Below are 21,414 nucleotides of genomic sequence, written 5' to 3' on the forward strand. Positions count from 1 at the left end.
ACTGTAGTGCAGTGAGATGCCACGTGCAAGAGCATAGAAGAAACAGTTTTCAGTCGCTGCGTAGAGTACTGTATATGAGTCACATCTTAGCTGTTCATTAAAGGAGAAGAGACAAGCCAAAGCCCTTGGCCTTCTGCTTGCTGGGTCACTGTAGCATAACGACTGGTCTATTACAGAATTGGTGGGTGCCTTTACTGATGTCTGTTCTGTTACGTTGCCTTGTGCTGAACTCAGTGCTGTGTTTTATACATGGAGTGCTCTACAAGGATGGAGCCTTTCAAGGGACTTGTATAGAAATACCAGGTGGTCCTGGGTTATTGAGCCTCCCAATGTGGGCATAGTGCCAGAAGTTTGCATTTATTAATAGAAACAAGATTGACAAGGTGACCAAGGAAGGATTTATCTCCATTTTCTTCATGAAAACACTTTTTTCATCTTCATATTTCCCTATAAATAGTAATGCAGTTCCAATCAGAGCATAACTAGTCTTACCTCCATCGTATGGATAAAAAAGTCTATATTTACTTTCTGATAAGAAGAGGTGACTGGTATATTTGTGCCTTTATGTCAGCAGAGAAAAGCAGAAATAGTGCACTCTACTCAATCCCTTCATTGAAAGTTTTAGAATGGAATATCTGAGTATTGTTATAGACTCTCTAACTTGTATCCTCTTGTGAAATGGAAACCTGTGTTTTAATGCAGAGTGTAGTATCTACTGTGATTCTGTGTAAGAAGAAATTATTTCCTGCCTTAGCCTCTGAAAAAGAATAGTTTAAGGTCCTTTATAATTTATAATGTAGGTCAGTTTTTTCGATTACACACCCTACACCTGAGGGAGAAGGAGGGGAGGTAAAGCAGGTACAATACTAAATACTTAGTATTTCTGACTAAAGAGAATGTTTTGCCTTGTAATATATATTTAAATGTTTTTATCATTAGGTTGTTGAAGACTATGCTGGAAGGTGGCAAGTTCCTCTGCCTCAGCTTCAGGTGCTTCAGACGGCGCTCTGTTGTTTCACATCTGCCTGTGAATCATTCCCAGCTGAATGTGAGCATGTACAATACGTATTGAGTAGCCTAGCTTTGTAAGTACATCTTATTTATTTTATTACTTTATGTGTAAATGTGTTACTTTTATAATAGCAATAGGGTCTCAGAGATCCTCAGAGCTTTTTAGAGTAATTTTACCAGGTGACGTAGATACATGGAACCAAGAATTGTTAACTGAGGGTACAAAACCTAGAATTCAGTCTTTTTATGTCATCTGAATCTTCAAGTCAGGCATTACAATGTTGTCACATGTTTTCCTGCAAAATAAATAATCTAAAGAAATAAGTGATAACTATATAGACTTTTTGGAATAATCTTATTTTGAAGTATTTGAAGACTGATCTTTGACAGTACATGATTGTAATATCTAAAGTTTTTACCGTTCTGCCTCTAGTGATGTAATAAGTGAAGTATTTAAGATAAATTTCTTGTAGTGTTTAAGAAATTAGTCAATTTTAAAATGGATTTTTATGTCTGAGTCATCAGAAAGCTGACTTGTTAAACAGTTAACTGAGAAAATGTCATATTCAACTTTACTACAGAATGTTGCATCATAAATCTTTCTATAATCTTGATGCTTCTTGATGCATTGGTGGTTTTCCCATACGAAGACTGAAAGTGTCAGGGTAATGATCAGTAGATAAGTAAAAGCAATTTTTTTCATGTTCTAAAAACCTGCTTTTCGCATTTCAAAACCTTAGTGTGGAATGGAATAAAAAAAAAGTCTTTAAGTGAGTTAGATATACTGAGCTGAGATGCAATATACTTTATTTTCTCTCAGCCTATGGGGATGAACATCTAAAAGATAGCTTTATAGTATGGTTTGAGTAAACTGGATTCATTTGTCCAGCTGGTTAAATGGCTTTCTTGTTGAACAGTGCTTTTGAATGCAGTTTGGTATCTCAGTTCAGAATTTTACGTGTAAGTGTCTTATTCCTGCTTCATGTAGTCATCAGAAGTGAATGCTCTCCTAGTCATCCTCTTTTAGTTTACCTGGTCAGGACAACTGGGTTGCTTATCCTTTCCATCATTGTTGAGCTGTTGGTACTAATTACATAGGAGTCAAGGCTTTATTCTGTACTCTGATAGAATATAGGCTGTCTTTAAGTGTTGGAGAAACTTCACCAAAGAGATTTATTCTTGTGTGTGTGACATGGGACTACTTGTGGAATCATAAGACCAAGGTTTTTAAAACTGGAATCCTTAGATATCAAAGAATGACCAGCAATTGCGTCAAACCATGGTTACCCTGGCTTGTTTTTTCACTAATTTTTAGGAAAATCATGATGTTTGTATACTTGTATATGTCAAAGCGTGGGAGGAGAAAAGGCAGAAATGCAGGTATTTATTGTATGTAAGGTGGTCCCTTCTTGATAATCTAGAATTGGTCGCTGAGTTCCTGTCTGCTCTAGTTTTGCATGGGATACCATAAAGTGATCCTGAGACTTGGTAGTTACAGTTACCTGGGAAACCTTGCATGAGTCTCTCTTGAAAATGTGGTGTATATCAAGTCTTCAGTTCTTGGAGAGCAAAAATCTGCTTAACTATTTTCATATTCAAGTAAGATTTCCTTAGTAACCAGACGATAAACTATTAACAGTAATGACTGTTGCATTTCTTATACTTATTAGCCTTGCTATTCATCACAAGTGAACCAGTATTACCATTAATATCAGGATTTTAATAATGTTGCCAGCATACTAGTGTTGTTAGGCAATCTTCTGATGTCTGTAATATCAAAGCAGTGATATGATAAATTCAGAAACACCATCATTATAAGTGGATGGGTTTAAATAGGGATGTGCAGTGCTGCAAATTGGTTTAAGATAACAGGGCCAAGCTGGAATTGACTATAGTAATTTTAACTGAATGGAGACTGGTGATGAGGAAATATAAAGTAATCTATCAAGATATAAATATTAGTCTGATAAGCTTGGAGCAGATGTGGTGATAGGGAAGAAAACTGTAGTGTACACTTGTTCACTGTTAACCAAAAAAAGAATCTGGAAATTAAGATCCTATTTTCTTTAAAACAGTCAAAGCAAATAAAAATCAACGCATGCGTCATTTGCTATAACTAGTTGGTGCCTTCAATAAGTTCCAACTTGACTGCCTTTTAGACCATGACATGACTCATGTCTGACCTTTCCTGAGAGTCAAGAATGCTCCAAAATTTTGTTTATCAACATGAAATGAAATAATGTTTTCCAGAACAAAGTACTTACTTGGGTACTGGTTGTTTTTTTTAATGCCGTATTTGAGTTGAGATTCAAGTACCTAACATGGAGAAAAATTTTGTCATTGAACATAATGGATGTGTATCTTAAATTTTTTAGGTCTGTTTTTGGCATAGCTTATGGCTGGTTAGGAAAAAAATTACTGCAGCATAATCTGAAGGAAATCTAATTTTTTATTATTTTTGTTATTTCTGTACAAAGCTGCATTTTGCTTACATGAATGTTAAGATCTTTTAATGCACTGTATTTCTGAAAATGTTATATAGAGGAAAAAAAATGCCTTAAGTTCCCGTTTTACTATGCTTTTAATTAACTTTAATAAACATTTTTGTTAGGAATGCTTTGGCTGTTAACTTCAAATACATTTAAATGTAATTAGATTTAAATTTGTGGATGACTGCAGTGAATTGAGTTATTCTGCAAGGCGTTCCTTGTCCAGCTGTTCATGAAAATCTGCCTTTTGTTTTAAGAGCTGTTGCAACAAAAGACTAAATGCTGTAGTCAAAGGATTTGCTGTCAGCAAGATCTTCACTCAAAAACCTGTAGGTTGGAAGAGTGCTGGAACCTCTTTCAGGAATTATCTTCCACCGTCTCCCTCTCTGCCTCCTTATTGGCCCAGTTCATTTGGAAAATGTCTAGAATAGTCTTAAGGAAAATTATTCCTATTTTCTTCTGTTACAAGACCGAAGCCTCTTCAGTCATATTTCTAAAATTCCCTTGATACGCAGTTTATCTTTCAGTACTGTCTTTCCCTCTGAGAGTCATGTAGTTATTGCCTGCTGCTCATGACTTTCTCAAGCAGCAGCTGCAGATTACATTAGTTCAAGACTTGGTTTATTACCTTTTCCAAAGAGAAATTAAATTTCTCAGTCTTAAAGCAGAGCAGTAGCGGGGGCACTGGAGTTGCCTGCAGATCCAGGATATCCAACTGCCTAGTTTTTGAATGAATTGCCTGTATTCCAAGTATTATTCTGGAAGTATGCTTCTATAAGCAAAGACTTAAATTGACTTGAGCTCTGGAAATCTTCCTTTTAACAGCCTCTCCTATACTGTTATTGGGATTATTTGTCTCAGTCACTGTATTTAAAATTAAATAAATAAATAAATAAAGCTATTGTAAGATGATGGAAAACACGGAGGCCACAGGTCAGTTTGAATCTAGGTTTTCATATAAAGACTTCAGGGGGTACTGTGGTGTGGCAGGCCTAAATGGAACAAAATGTTTTAAGTAGAAAGTGCTTATCATACGTGAAATCATGAATTGTTGGGAATCTGCATTGACATGAAGTTTCCATTCCTTGAATGTAACTTCTTCTACACTGTGCATGCTATAGTAACTTTACAGTTGTCCTCTTTCTTCCTGAAAATTGCTGTATAACTGACCAACATTTCTGCTTTTGGTGAAGGTTCAGTTCTGTAATGGTGAATGAGGAGACACAGTATTGAGGACATAGGAGTTCTTGAGGGAGATGATCAGGCAGGTTCTGTGATCTAAATGTCCTGAACTTATGAAAAGGGTGCAGCAGAAGGAGTTTTAAATCGTGCTTAAGTATAATCTGTTTGATTTGATCTCGTTAGCTTATCTATAGCTGTATTGTATTTGGGACTCGATGCCTTCTGAAAAATGCTTGCAGTGTGTGTGTAAGTAACTGATGAAATCCAAGACAAAACATCAGACCAATGTAAAGGTTTTGAAATATGAGTTATGTTTAGAGTGTGGGCATTAGCTGAACTTTTTAGATTGACTCTGGCATGAGCACTAGTCTAGAACTTATGAAAGTCCTAATTTCAATTTTTGTCCTGTGAAAACTAAGACTTGTGGTAGTTTCATTTTTTGAATGAATGTTTTTAGTTTGGTTGACTTGTCACCACTTCTGTTTTTTAGGAGTTTTTTTGAATTGCTGCTGTTCTTTGGAAAGGATGAGTTCTATGAAGATCCTTTGAAAGATATTTTAGGTTCAATCCAGGTAGTGTTGCCTACTTTATATAAACTTTTAGTATTATTTTAGTACATGTAAAGACAGGTTTTGTGGATATGTAAATATGTAACCTGGAGAAAACATGCCATTATAGTGAGAGGAGGTAGTTGCTTTACTTACATTTAAAACCAAAGGGTGTAGGGGGGAAGGGGATGGATATTTAAAGGAAAAGCCATTTATTCTAATGTTTATCGTTAGCATTGCTATTTGAATCTACTTGGAGTAAGCAAAATGCGCTCCTCTTTGTTATACCAGTATTGTTAAAGACTTACTTTATATGTAGCCTGTATAGTAGAGGGAAGCTTTGCTTCATTATAACGAATTAAAACTTAATGTCATCCAGTGTTGCATACCAGTTCACGACATGAAACCTTAAGGTTCCCGCTGTGGTTTTAAACAGTAAGATTGAAATTGAAGCTCTGTTTTAGTCAGCTCTTTGAGTCTGCATAAACTCTCATTGTTTGAGGCTGGTGTGCTTATGACACAGCACAAGGCACGAGCACAGTCAGTCATAACCTGACTGGGACAAGGTTTTGTCTGGCTATATAAAACTGCATAAGATAAATCATCCTGGATTAAAAAAAAACAAACTTACCATTTTTGCCAGTTAGGTCTTTTTGATCTGAACTGATTTCAGAGTTGAATTCACTGCATGGGAACACAACCACTTGTGCCACCATAGAATGAAAACCAGGGTTGCTTCTTCTGTTAATACTGAGAACAGAATTGTAGTTTGAAAAATAGCTGTCTCTGTTATTTTTATGTTGAAACCTGTTTGTTACTGCTGCTACAAATTAATGTGTCAGCACTATTTACCTTAATCATCAAATCCAGCAGCACTTACATGCTTAATTAGAATTGGTGGAATAATGGGGTCAAGGAGTGGCTCAGGAATGGGTAGGGTCTCTTGCGTGAGAGTAATTGGAGATTTTTTGCAGTCCTGCAATGAGTGCTTTTCGAAAACAGTCTTATTAGTTGCCATGACTTTTAAACAATGAATACATTGAATATGCCTCTACATCATTTTCTAGAGAAATAATTTCTGAATCAGTTGTGTATTCAAAATGGTCGTGAAAACCATTGTGATGGTTACTTAATGATTTTTTACCATCACACATTTATCTGAATATAAAATAAAAATATTTAGTTGAAACTAAACGAATTCACAGTAAAGAAGCATAAGTGAAGAAGTTAATTGTATGTGCATAGAAGCCATTCTTCAGCTACAACTTTTTGTTTCAAAATTAGATACCCTTTTCTTGTGATGAAAATTCAAATGTTGATTAATGTTGACACTTTTACCAGCAAGTAACAAGGGAGAGTGTTGAACTTGGCATATGTGAAAATCATGGATGGCTAAAACATTCTGGATTATTTTAGGCAAGCAGAATTTGTTATGTAGAGATTTGGAGAAAAATTATTGCTTGAGGGCTGGTGACTCACATGGCTTAATTTGTTTTTTCCCTTGTAGAATCTGGACACTGTCACTGGATCACAAATCCAGCATCAGCGTGTCTAAATCTGTACATTGTTATGCAAATGACAAGCTCTTGCTGCATGCCTGTAGAAAACATGAGCATTCTGTCTTCCATAGTTCTGTATTATTGTTTTCAGAGAACATAAATTGTTGCTTTAGGGCTTTGTGTAGGCTCAAACAATAAATGACTTTGTAGTTTGAATTGTTGACTGAGGAAATATTTAAATATGCATAGTTTTTTCCTGTCTCTTAACTTTTGAATTGTCTAACTTTAGATGATTTTTTTCTTTTTCTAATAGTTTTTCTTTTTACATGTAGGAATGTCAGAACCTTCTAAGTAAATACAGAAATATGAACCTGGAACTAGTAACCCGTATCATCAGAGATGGTGGACCATGGGAGGATCCAGTATTACAAGCAATTCTTAAAGCAAAACCCGTATCACAGGAATTAGGTATATCATGTACCACGTTAATTTTTTAGAGTACTGAAAAATGTGTTAAGTAATGCTTTTTTTAATATTAGGGTCAGGTGTTGACAGCAAGTGTTGCACACAATTTAACTGTTTTTCTGTAGTAAAATGTGCTGATGCTCTTCTTTAATAAAACTAATTTTTTCTTGCTAGTGGTTTAAGTCTGCTTTTGTAGTGTAGAGATGAGATTATTCAGATAAGAGACTACTAAGCGGTTTACTCATAAAATGAATTTACTGAACTCAGGTGTTCAACTCCTGAAAGAGCATGGAGAGTGACTTGACTTCACTTAAGCTACTGAAGTAACATGATTAGGGAGGACCTGATCTGCATTTTTGTCTCATGGTGCTCTGACTTGTTTGATTTTCATTTCAAATTGTAAATACTCATGCTTGTGACTTTTCTTGGTTCTGTTTAGAACGAGGGCTGTGACTACACCTGATAGATGCTTTCTGTTTATGTGTATGTAATTCCTAGAGCTGGGAGTAGGAAAAAGATTTCTGTTCAGGTGCAAAGTAAACCTGCAATTTTGATGGCAAGTAGAAACAAACATTACCAGAATGTTAATGGAAGTTCGTATCCAGTCTACAGTAAAATCTTTACTAACAGCTTAGGCGATATATTTGCTGGTATCTCTTAAAAGTCTTTCTATTTGATAGTGGTCGAAAATACTAGTATTTCTCCAGTTACTATGGTGTAATGCACAATTCAAATTCATTACTGTGTTTATGATAATGTGTTGGTTCTTTAGCGAGAGGTAGAGGACTATAAAGTTTGAACAGCTCAGAGAGCTGCCCCCGTTGCCAGGGACAGTATTTGATAGAACAGTAACACAATTGATTAGGTAGTCTTTGTTGTTTTGTTTCTCTTGGAAAGCAGGCACTCAAGCAACATGGTTTACCCATGACTTTTATTCAATATCTGATAAACTTCTAGACAAAGACCTACAGAAACAAAATGAGAAGAAATAATCCTGTTGTTCTGTATCTTGTGACGAACTTGAGAAGTTTTGGTGGTTATGATCTGAAGTTAGGCTTCAGTCTTGATCTCTCTCAACGAATTAGTTTAGTCCTTTCCCTTAGTTATTCCCTTGAACATCATAAAGTCTCTAAATGACAGGTAACAATTTGAGGATTTTTACTTAGTTTTAACCTGGCAGAGTAGAAATGAGTCTGCCTGTTGTCACTACGTGATCATTTTGCTTCCTTTTGTTGCAGGCCACTTCTCCTTCCCCTCTACTGAGGTATTCTTCCTCCTTTTATCTTTCCGTGTCCTGCACGCACATACCCTTGATGCATCTCATTTGTGGTGACCAATATTTTATTTTAGATAATATCTTCTGGAGCTTTTTCTTTCTTGCCTCACTTCCTCTAAAATCTGATGCTTGTGAAGTCTTACACAAAGCAAACTTTATGTGCTGCTTTATAGGCTGGCAGTGTTTGGTGTGTATCTTGAAATTTAGCCATATAGTTCCTCAGGGATCATAAATGAGGAAAACTGCCAATTTTTGCTGAGTCACCAACCATTACTTGCAAAAGTCAGTTTGATAAATATGCTCTGTGTGAACTACATAATCCTGTCTTGGATTCATTAATTACTTGGAGGAGCTTAGGCCAAGACAAACCAAGCTGGGTCTGTCTTTACGTGAGTTTAGTGTGCTCCAAGATGTTGCAGTCTGTTTTGAGAGGGCTGGAAAGGAAAGCAATCTTTGGATTTAAAGAAAAATAGTAGTATTGAAATATAGAAGCAATAAACTTTTAGTAGTTAGAAAGAATAAGACAGCATACTGTGAACATCTACAACAATATTGTAGACAGAGGTACACTGAGATGTAAGCAGTTAATTGGTGTCTAAGCTGATGGTTGGCATCTGTCACTAAAACAAAGCAGTGCGCATGCTGCCTGGACAAGAACAGATGTTGTGTTCTCCAAGCCATTTTTAATGTATTCCAGACTTGGCTAAATGCTTCTGTAGTTAGTTGTCTTGAAGCATTCTGCTACAGGGAGGGAGCACAATCCTGCCAGTGGTGTAGTTGGAACTCGCAGTCTATTTAAAAAAGTCTTGGAGGGTCTAGGAAACCTCTGTCCCTGGGCACTTGTGCTGTCAATGTTCAAGGGTGTAGGAGACCCTCTTCCCTGGGAACTTGTACTGTCAGAAGTGGGATTCTTATTTATGGAGCAGAGGGGCATACTGACCTAAGAGTTCACTACACAGAAAGTGGGAATGGTATAATAAGTTAACCTGTGTTGTGGAAGAGGAAATATGTAAGAGGACAATCAGGCCATATTGTCCAATGCATTACATAAACATTGGCACACCATTAGCACCTCACAGTGTGCATTTACTTAACAAGATGCAAACAATTCTCAAAATAAAAGCAGCAATACTGCATTTTGCATCCTTGTGTGATATGTTAACTTTTAAGAGAAGCTAGGATCTCTGATCTTTCATAAGAGACCTACTGTCTTTCATAACAGAGACATTACCTTTTTTGTAATTTCCTAATTACTTAAATGTTAAGTATTTTGAGTATCTCACTTGAAACCATTCTGTTCAAATGTTAGTTTTAATCTTAGCTTTTAGGTCTGAAAATTTCCAGAAATCGGGGCCTAGATTTTAAAGGTATTTCAGGATTTAGAATGGTGCATAGTAGCACTTTTAGATGAAGTGTATTTTCCATTTCTCGAAGTTAAGTTAAGGTGTTCAAAGCTACTTAAAGGAACAGTATCTGAATTGCATTAAACTTTTTCACCACTCTGACCTCTTTCATTTTAATGGGTGATGAGTATCCCAGTTGTTTAAATATTTATAATTATAGCGTTGGAAGTGATGTCGACTCTATATGTCCGACAATCACCTGGATTCCAAGTTCTAAGAAAGGAGGGAGCTTTCTTTCTTGAAAATGCTCATATCTGCTTTTGTATAGTGTGTATTTTACTAATCCTTTGCAACACCTTGTGTTGATTAGAAACAAACTGCTGAATTAGATTACTGTAAAGTAACAATTTGTTTCCAAGTAGAAAGACAGGTTCTTGATGGTATTTAATTTAATATGATAGCTTCTTTAGCAGACCCTTTTTTATAGCATTTGTTGACGTTGCACTATTAAAAACAACATTACATTTAAATATATTTGTTGTTTGGACTTCATATTCTAATTGCCTTTAAATCTTTCTTTTCTGTACAGTTAACAAATATTTAAGCTCTGAAAATCCACTGTTCTTTGAACTACGTGCCAGATACCTTATTGCCTGTGAACGCATCCCTGAGGCAATGGCTCTTATCAAATCTTGCATAAATCATCCAGATATCAGTAAAGATCTGTATTTCCATCAAGCTCTTTTCACCTGTCTTTATATGTCACCATTAGAAGATCAGCTATTCCAGGAGGTATTGTTTGTCAGTATACATTTTTTTTAATGAAGTGGTACATTATACTTACTGTATACAAGTTGTCAAGAGGAACATATGGAACTCTGGTTTTGTAGAACCAAATGTCATAAAATCAGATGACTGCACCAGTGTTTAACTTAGTGCTGGCTTGCATTTTGAAAGGTTAAATGTTAAGCACCTACAAATCTTGTTGACCTAAATGGAATTTTTTGGTCAAGTTTACTTGTAGATATATTCCCCAAATAACTTGAGAAATTAATATTTTGTAATTTCAGTATGTTGGCTATTTTAGTATTCATTATTTTAGCAAAAGCACTTGAGCCTAATTGATGTCAGTCCAGTGTTTTGTATGTTATATGGTTTTGTTAGTGCTGAAGGTTTTTTTTTAATGATGCCTCAGTGTGTAAAATGACACTAGCTGTATGTGGCCTTACTTTTACCACTGATAGCACTTATTAGGTAACAATTGTTTTCTTAACCTTGTTTTAAGAACAAGCTGCCATTGTGCAAAAAAGTGGTTTTGTGTAATCTTAATTTCCAGACAATTATTGATTGTCATTACTCAGAAATATGGAAGAGCTCTAAATATCTCAAAAAATTCTATTCACAGACGTACACAAAAAGTGTTCCATAGTTGTCCTATGTTAATAGCAATCCCTGAAATTTTCAGTAGCTTCTTTAATATAGCAAGGTCTGATAGGTTTTTTTATTTCATGCTAGCAAATTTATCTAAATTGATTTTATTTTAATTGTATAGCACTTGTTGAGGACTGATTGCAAGAGTGGAATTGAGATCATCTGCAACACTGAAAAAGAAGGGAAGACTACCTTAGCCTTACAGCTATGTGAATCGTTCCTAGTCCCACAGCTTCAAAATGGGGACATGTATTGTATATGGTAAATACTTTATTTTTGGTGAAGCAGCTTAGCAGATAATAAATGCTTATTGCCAAAATGAAACACGCATAACTTTGAGATACAGCTGGAGTTTAAAATACCAGTCTAACATGATCTGTAAACATTCCTAGTTATATCTGTTCCGCCTGTTGCCTTTTTACACACCATCATGTTCAGTGGTAGGCTATATAGTACATAACACTTATTAACTGTTTCAAAGTATCAGAAAGGTGAGCCTTCGTAGTTGAGGCTCTAAATACCTAAAAATATGACATTTATTATTAGCAATGTGTAACAATATACAGTCTGACTCTCTGGCAATGCAGATATTTTGCTGTTATGCTCATTAAATGACACTGCTTTTAATAACAGAACTGTAGAATGTCACCCATGTGTCTTAAAAGAGAATGTGGTTCTGAAAATGTGCTATGAATTATGCAAACTTCTACTTCATAAACAGAGCCGTAACATAAATGATGGTCCTCTAGAAAACATTTGAGAGAGAATGTTACATGCACGCTGAATTGGCTTGATAGTTGGACACTTTTATGGCTAAGAAGCGTTTCTAAAGACCTATAGAAACAAATTCCATTATTCTGAGGAGTGAAAGATGACTAGGCAAGATAATGCTTTTATTTAGCCTGTATAAGTTTTGTACCTAAAGTAACATCTGCATTCCTTGATAAAGTATGCTTAATTTGTTTGATTATGAAGTTGAAGGAAAAAGGGTTAAAGATTTGATTTTTTTTTCGTGTCAATATAGATTACATTGCTAATCTGCATAACTAATTTTAATTGAATTTAGAATCTATATAGGATTTGCTTGTTCCCACGTTTCAGAGAATTGAAAAATGTCTCCTTTCTTTTTTCTTGAGGAAGTAGTGAAGGTCAGACATGAAAATACTTGGTTTATTAATAACATTTTTCCTTAATGATTGGATAAGTAAATTATTATGTTGAATAAAAACCTGTTGAATTATGACTGACATACATTTATGGTACAACATATTGGCAATACCTAGTGGCATTTTTCAGTCTGTTTAGAAGAAGATGGGCATGACTGTCCCCATAGGGCAGATTAAGAAGTTTAACCACAAAAGGTACATAGTTTGTGTGAGCCCAGCGACCAACTTTGGAATGGAATCTAGCTTTGATTCCAAATGCTACATTTCCTGACTTATGCGTATCAGTTACATTGCTAGTGCTTTCTGGTTTGGGGCTTCAGTCTTTTTAAAAATATTAAATTAAATTTAATTTTTATACCTTTTGCTGTATTAACATATTAACCTTGCTCTTACCCAACTGATCATCAAATCTTGCATCTTCCATTTTGAACATTGCTGTTCAAAACAAGATGCCTATCCTTATATTCTGGCAAACTGGATGTCAAACATGAAATTCCAAAAGAGACTAATGTTTCATATCTGTTTAATAAAGAAACCGGTTTGACATCTTAGTATTTTAATCTTATGTTCAGAATATAAAACTTGTGGATCTTTGAAAGGATTTAGAGCAGTTATATCTGTGCAGCTAGAATAGCTATTTTGGTTTTTTACAGAGTCTGAGCCTTAACAATTGTGTAACCAGCAAGAGAAATCTGTATAATGCTTAATAGATAATGTAAACTGGAACAAAGCTTGTGAGGGCATGACTATACTGTCATTCAGATTTTTGAAGTAGGAGCCCACATTGTGTTTTCTTACCTAGGGAAGATTTTAGTGACTTCAGCACAGCTTAAATCATCTTGCCTTGTCCAGAATTGAGGACCTTGCAGATCCTGCGAAGATCTACCATCCAACACGACTAGCAAAGATAAGATCAGAATAGATTAGAAAGGTGTAAATAGCAAGTAGTTGCTATTGCTTAATGTGAAGCAGCCTATATGAAATCTTCACACTGAAACCGTTAGCTCTCCTATTAAGTCTGAGGAAGATGGACTTCAGGCAGCTCTGTCACAAAGCTCTTGCTGTTCTCATTGCCAGTAAGAAGGAATTCTAGATTTAGATGATCTGCATTATTTTTCTTAAGTGAAAGCCCAGTTATTAAGCACAGAGCAAGCTGTGTGTGGTCTTACTAGAAATTTTTGTGTACAAGATACTGGTAAGGGATCAGTCCCTGATGATGTGATTAATGACTTTCTAATATCAAAAAAGAGATGTCTCTTTAGGAAGACAGGCAAATTTTGATGGAACAAGTATAGTAGAATGGCTTGCTTTCTCTGCCAGGAAATTTCTAAATGCTGTTTTGGCTGTTTTCAAATGGTTCCTGTGCAGTAAATTCAGTAAGTCAGGGATTTTTTTCCTGTATGTTCAGTCAGCCTTTGGCCATTTAGTAAATGTTTGGTGAAGCGTGCTCTCTGTACCCCAGGAAAGATAGCCTTTCTACTTGTCAATAGTAGCAAAGGTTTTAGACCTAGCTAAGGTAGGACACGCTTAACCATTCTCTTACGTTGCTGATGGAGGCACTCAGTGGTGTGGTTTTTTGTGGGGGGTTGACACGCTGGAATACCTGGTTGCCTCTGATAAAGAGGTACGGAGTTCTGTGATCCCACAGTAACAATTTAAATTTCCCCAACTTGTGTCCACAATAAACACAGACCTCAGTCTGGACTAAGTTCTACTAGCCAAGAAGTAAATGTCATTTAAGTGCTATACTAGTATGCCATAATAACAGAGCAAATAGAAACTCCTCCTGCCTACATTATCTCAAGTTTATCATCTGTGTTGGGGTCAGTGACACAGAATCTTAAGTGCTGCTGATTTCAGTTGGTATCCAGAGCATTTAAGTGGCTGAAATGGAGTCAATCAGCTCTTCAAGAATGCTTTAATCCCTAATGATTATCAAAATCGGAAATGAGCTTGAGAAGCCTTCATCTACATGGAGGTGTAAGACTAAAATATTTCACATCAGAATCTAGTCAAATGGTAGTTAAACTGATTTAGTAGCTTGTTTTTTACCAACGGAGCTGCTTCTGCTTTTAGTTTTCTCCATTACTTTTTTGGCTCTTTTCTTGTGCCAGCTGTCACACTTGTTTGAACACATGGCAAGCCACTTCAACCTCTAATCTCTCATAATAATATGAGTTTTCTCAAATTCAATGTGATTACTATTGAAATGGCTTGCTCTGAAGTAATGTGAGATGAAGTAGAAAATAAGTTGGTTTTTTTAACTGCTTAATATTTAACAGCAAAAATGTTCCTTCTTCTGTACTTCAGATTGAGACTTTTACTGAACTGTTATGAATGGTTTGGTGTGCAAAGACACTAGTTAGCATCAGGCATGTGCATGAAGTTTGCAAAGACTTTCAAGTATGCAGATTTCTAGCCTGGTGAAGGCAGAGGTGAACAGTTTGTATCTTTAGAAAACATGTCAAACTAATTTTTTTGTGGGCAGAGCTGCTTGTAGAACTCCTTTTTCACGCTTTCCTCTATGTAAGCTGGATGTTTCAACTTCAGTTTTCTTGGGCTCTTAACGAAAGAAAAAGTCAAGCTCGCTTGTCTAGCTCTTAACATGTCAAGCAGAATTGTAGAGTTGTCCTAAATTTAGAAGTGAAGTTGATGTTTTGTTATAGATAGTTCTGTCACTTCCCTTCATGCAGGCACTGACCTCACTAGACAAGCTTAATTTTGTCTGATATGTACCTGGCACATACTAGGGACTCTGGAAGATCAGCCAAATGTTATGTTAGTAACTGAGTTTGTGCTTTCTGAGGGAGGAGGCTAGTGGAATAAAAAGGTGCCTTCCTTCTGAAAATGGAAGCCGATTGGTCCCCTGTTTTCATTATAGTGTTATGGTAGGAATTCTACCTAGTCCTAGCTATATGTACTTCTCTGTAAAATCTTCATGCTGGCAAATCTTAAAACGAAAACTTGCTTTTCCAAGTCTCTGAGTTGAATTGCATAGAACTTATAGGTTAACTTCAATTAGCTATATTTTGTAGACTAAACTCGTCAATACCTGTGTAGGAGTTCTGTTAGCAGTCTGTTTTTCTGTTACCTGGTATCAGTCAGAAATGTTATTTGACTGAAGATCCTAGAGATATCTGAATAGCTTTAAAGCCTGATGCTTTAATGTAACCTCTATTGGCTAGAAAGACCAGTGATGACAGCAGTAAAAAAAGGAAATTCTATTACACACAGAACTGGAGAACATCAATATTTCCTATCAATCGATCATATAAGAAGCTAGCTTTCTACAACGCTCCCATTTTCCATATTCCAGGCACTTTCCTGAGGAATTCCTCATCCTTGCACTAGAAGTAATTTAATCTCAAGAGCACACAGAGCTTTCCGTTCAGTGTAACATTTATTGCCTGGGTAGGTGCTGTAGCATCAGATTTTATTATGCAGTTTTCTATACTAAGCTGAATACATTAATATCGACTATTTAATTGGCTCAGTGATAGTAGATACTCTGAATGCTTTAATGAAGTAATTGAGTTGCATTTTCTGTTATGCACATTGTGTACTATTGTGGTGTTACATATATTGGTATTATGCCTTCAAATGTTATTTTAGTTGCAGAATGTACAATGTTCTTAGTAATGCATCATGCTTAGTGATAGAGTTCTAAAACTCAGTCTAATCAAAATATTTTGTTCTGTACTTGTAGGGAGCTGATCTTCATTTGGAGTAAACTGCAGCTTAAATCTAACCCATCAAAGCAAGTATTTGTTGACCAATGCTACCAACTTTTAAGAATTGCTACAAATATCAGAGTAATTTTCCCATTCATGAAAGTCATTAAGGATGAAGTAAGTTTTGTTTGTTTTACCCCACCCCACCATTATTTTTATAAACAGTTAGAGAAGTGATGTTTTTATTGTGTAATGGACACTTTTGGCAAGAAGTGAAGAGGGGATAGGCAAAGACACCATATGAACTTAAAGGTTTTGTCAAGTTCCGGAATGTGCTTCAATATTCAAATTTTTTTTTTAATTAGTTAACTGAATTATCAGTTTTTGTTTGTCTGCAGCAGGTTTGAGCAATGCCATCCTCTATAAATAAATGGGGAAATTATTATAAATACGTGGAGTAAATGTGAAAAGAGCATAATTTACTTTTGTTTTAGCCTGGCTAACCCTTGTTAATTTCTGAATTCTTTCACTGGTTCTAAGCAAATCTGAAGTGCTTAGTGTAATGTAAAGTAAAAGCTAGACTAAGATAAGAGAAGATATAATTTTGCTTCAGAAAAGTGCGCTGTTTTGTGCTTCAGATGTTAGTCTTACACCATTCTCTACAAACATCTGCAAAAGAGTTGATGTGCAATGCTTCACACAGGAGTGCAAGTTGTTTCCAAAGAAATGGTGGGTTTTATCATTAACCTGGCTGACCAGAGCTCCTTCATATTCTATGCCCTAAATTAATTATAAATTACTGGTGCTGCTGTACAGTTCTAAATGCAATGATGTGCTGCTGTTCAAGATTTTTATCTCAGTATGTATTCTTAAGTACTTGTGGTGATGTGAATAACTTGTATTTGCATCTGAATGATCGTATTTTTTTTATTAACCCACTACTTATGGAGCTTAGTATGTAACTTTTAATATCCATTTAAATATAGATAGGCATTACTGATTTCTAAACTCCCTGAAACTCTTCTCACTACATCAGCATGTTTCTGATATCCCTCCAAACTACATATTCAGGGCAGGGCAGGAATTCTTATTGGAAGGATAGTTTGTCAATTCTGAAAAGTCAAGTCGTTAAGAAAGCATCGCCATGAGTTGTTGTTTCACTAGTGGCCATTGTTTAAAATGGAAGGCAGTATTTTATAGCACGTATTTTAATGCAATGCAAATAAAATTAATTGGGATGAGGACAAAATATAGAGTAACTGTCCAATTATAATGCAAAACAGCCTAGGTAATGAAGGTGCAGATGGAAGATACTGCTAGGTCAGGTATGATTTGCAGCAGTCTTGTTTTATATGCCCAAATCATTACCTTTAACTATAGAACTGCACGTGGCAAAAATATCTGAAGCTTTGCTGATGGTAGCTGTATGGCTTATGGTGCAAACCAGATGTTATTTTTGAGCATATCTGTATTTTAGTTTTGTTTGAACATTGTTTTACAATGTACATACCTTTAAGTGAAGTTAACTAACAGGATGCTTTCTGAACTCATAACTGTTTAAGTAGCTGAATATAAATGGGATGTTGATGTTTGTGCATTGTTTATATTCTTTTCCTTGTAGGTCTGATATAAAAAAAATAAAATAATTACTTCCAGGCTCTAGAATTCTGTGAGCCCATAAGGAAAATACCATTATGCGTTATTTGTACTTATGTATATTGTAATTTCCTTTCTGTAGGTTGGTGAAGATGGTCTTCAGATATGTGTTGAGATATGTGGATGTGCCCTACAGTTGGATCTCCGTGAAGATCCCAACGTGAAAAGTCTTATTTATAAAGCAATTGCACATTTTCTGCCAAATGACTTGGAGATCCTCAGAATTTGTGCTCTTTCAATCTTTTTTCTTGAGCGCCCCTTGGAATCTTACTACACTGTTGAATATTTATATAAATGTGCTGATGAAGAATACAATGAATGCACTAGTTCTGTTCAAAACCGTGTACGTTTTGAATTGCTTCCAATTTTGAAAAAAGGTTTGTTTTTTGATCCTGAGTTTTGGAATTTCTTGATGATCAAGCAGAATTGTTTAGCATTATTGGGCGATAAAGCCTTCACTGGCTTAAGTGAAAGTGCACCGGAAAACTCTGCTGCAAATACAGAGAAGATAACAGAGTATAGGACTCTCAGTGAGGAACGTGTCTGCTTAACAGATGTAAGCAATGGGGAGCTTGACCCTGAAGATCACTCTGAAGCCCAGTCCAAAGGTAATGCCAAAAAGAACCATGAAGCTCTTGAGGCATCTAAAATGTTAGATCAAACTGAACCAATACACCGCTGTGTAATATGCAACAAAGAATTTCTTGGTGGTCACATTGTGAAACATGCACAAGCTCACCAAAAAAAGGGCAGTTTTTCCTGTGTACTGTGCACCAGAAAGTTCAGGCAAAAAGGACTTATGCTGAAGCACTTAAGGAATCATGTCAGGAAGATAGAAAGGCAACATCTTGCTGCAGTTCTTGAGTCTAGTCAGCAGGCTCCAGCTCCTAATGAACTAGAGTGTTCTGATATTTCTCTGTCTCTTGAAAATGGGAATTCTGATGGTTCCAAAGATAATGAACCAGAGACTGCAATAGCTCCAAGTGCTGACCTTGTGGTCCAGGTGGAGGAGGAGAATGTAGAACAGGTATTTGATGTGGTGGAAAACCGTCTAAGTGACCAGGATGATGATGCTACTGAGAATAGTAGTGACAGCTGTTTTAATAATGTTCCTGATACTCTAAGTACAGGAAGTTTGCCCGAAGATGATGAGAGCTCTAGTAAAGAATCGCCTATTCTGCACAAAGTGAATGGATCTTTTTGTCCTCAAAAAGACATTGACGCTATGGATGAAGAAGGAAGCTTTAAGTGCCCTGCTAGCGGTTGTGCTAGAGTGTTTAAAAAGATAAGATTTCTCAATAAACATGCAAGAAAAGCTCATCCGACTGACTTGAAGGTGCAGCAGCATATAATGAAATGGAATAAAGGAAAATGTCGGTTCTGCCAGAGAAAATTTGCTGATTCCCAACACTTTATAGACCACCTGAAGAGACATGTGTATCCAAATGTTTACTTTTGTTTACACTTTAATTGTAATCAGAGATTTAAGCTGTCAACTGAGCTTGCAGAACATACAAAAAGTCATAGTGTTTTTAAGGCTCAGTGCAATTTTGCAGAGTGCTGTGAGCTATTTGAGGAGCTCCCTTTGCTGTATGAACATGAGGCTCAGCATTATTTAAATAAAACATCAGAATGTTCAGAAGGTGCGAGTGAAAAAGATTCTTCAGATGATCCTTCAGAACTCTGTAGTTACCAAGATGATGAATCTATTAATGAAAAAGAAACTGTAGATTTACCAGTTCCAACATGGAAATCAAGAAAGGATTCTACAGAACCAAAGACATATATTCAAACTGGTGAGAAGAAACCAAATAATGGAATTCACAATGGAAATGAAAGTTCATCTGAGGGTAGTGCTACAGTTTTAAGTTTGATAGACCAAAAGACACCTGTGTTACAGCCAAATTCTGAAAACTCTAATGTTGTTAGTGACCAACTGGTCAATGGGCACAGTGACCTAGATAAGACGTCATCAAAGTCATCAGAAATACCTTTGGACAGAGTGGCAGATGAAACAAGGACAGAAAATGGGTCAGTGTTACCGGCTTTACAGAACTGCCATGACGTACCACAAAATAATACTGCTGCCTCACATTTACCTTCTAAACCAAATCAGACAACAGAGACTACTTCATATGGTGTCAGCTTAACAAAACCGTATGTTAGACCATTGCCTCCAAGCTATCTTGATGAACGATACATTAGCATGCCAAAACGTAGAAAAATTTTGACTGATTAAGTAAATGCTGATTCTGAACAAGATAAACTTTGTAGCAAATCAACAGAAAGACTTAGATGTGGCAACTGCTTGACCATCTACTGTAATTCAGAAGCACTTGAGGCTCACCTTGCACAAAAGAAGTGTCAGACGCTCTTTGGATTCGATTCAGATGATGAAAGTAAGTTTTACAATCCTTTTGAGTTGATTTGTTTGGAGGTGAACACCAACTAGAAAATGATTTGTGAAAACGGGCCACCTAATGGAATAGATAAGACAGACACTACTTCTAAGCAACTGTCATGTGCCAGAATTTAGATAATTACAGTACAGTACTAAATTGGAAGTTCAAAGTGGATGTACTGTCTAGAATAAGAAAGAGATGGGGACAATTGGTAGGCAGCTCTAATGGAAAAGGCTTCTTATGGATCAGAAGAGGGAAACTTAATCTTTCCTTTAAAACTGAATGTGTTGAAAAACATAAGTGGTGTTCTAGATTAAATAGTGATTTTCATTGATTGGTCTTCATTTTGATCCCAATGCATTCTCTTTTACAGGTGCCTGATTCAATGTTGTGGGGAAAATGTATTGAATGAGGAGTGGTGTAAGAAAACACTACAAGAAGAAGCATCAGTTCGTTTCCCAGTTGGCCTTAATCATAAAGCAGTCTCAAATTACTAAAGAAAACCATGACCTTGATAAAGACAAAGCACATTTTCTAGACAAAACTCACAGAGGAATAAATAGGAGCTCTGCAGGTCTTGAGTCCAGAAAGGTTGCTACAAAATCCCCAAAGTACCAGTTATCCTAAAAGCCACGTTCATTCCAAACATGTGATAGAAGCTTAGCGGCACAGTCTTTCTAGCATGAAGGCTTGAAGAAAATAAGGCAGACGGTTGAGCAAGCAGAGAAGGCAAAGGTGTTAATTGCCTTATGGAAATTAAACCACCCAATTCTGAAACCTAGTTTAGATGGAAAATGTGGGGTTAAAGTATAGCTATCTACACAGCTGGGAAGGAATCATTCAAGAAGGTGTTATTATAATGTGGATAAAAAAATGTGTAGTGGAACCATGCATTCTTCTTTCAGAGTTTTAGTACGTGATTCCATTATCTGCTGAAAAAAACATAGAGCTCATTTAATAAACTTAGAATCCAAAAAGAGGAGTGTAGAAAGAAATCTTAAGATGGATGGAATGCTCAAATAGCCAAAACTTGAAGTATGGGGCATGCAAGGAAAAGTGAGTTGATGCAATATGAAGTGTGAAAGTTACATGCAATGGAAATCAAATGCATGCACATGAAGCCCTGTTCAAGGCTATAGTAAATGTGCGTGTTAAGTGTCCTGTAAAACATCGTTGTAGGTGCAGGAAGACTAACACAAGAAATACATGCATAATTGTGTGGCTGTTAGCAGAAGCAGACTGAAGCAAATACAGAATGTGAAGGGGGTTAAGCTT

The 21,414-nt window shown here is 36.1% G+C and overlaps 1 pseudogene; it reads left to right on the plus strand.

Annotated features, from left to right (window-relative positions):
* The first annotated feature begins 963 nt into the window (after nt 1–963).
* LOC138732439 (zinc finger protein 654-like) lies at nt 964–21,414 on the plus strand (annotated as a pseudogene).

This window comes from Phaenicophaeus curvirostris, chromosome 31 (genome assembly GCF_032191515.1).
Source record: "Phaenicophaeus curvirostris isolate KB17595 chromosome 31, BPBGC_Pcur_1.0, whole genome shotgun sequence".
NCBI classification, from domain to species: domain Eukaryota; kingdom Metazoa; phylum Chordata; class Aves; order Cuculiformes; family Cuculidae; genus Phaenicophaeus; species Phaenicophaeus curvirostris.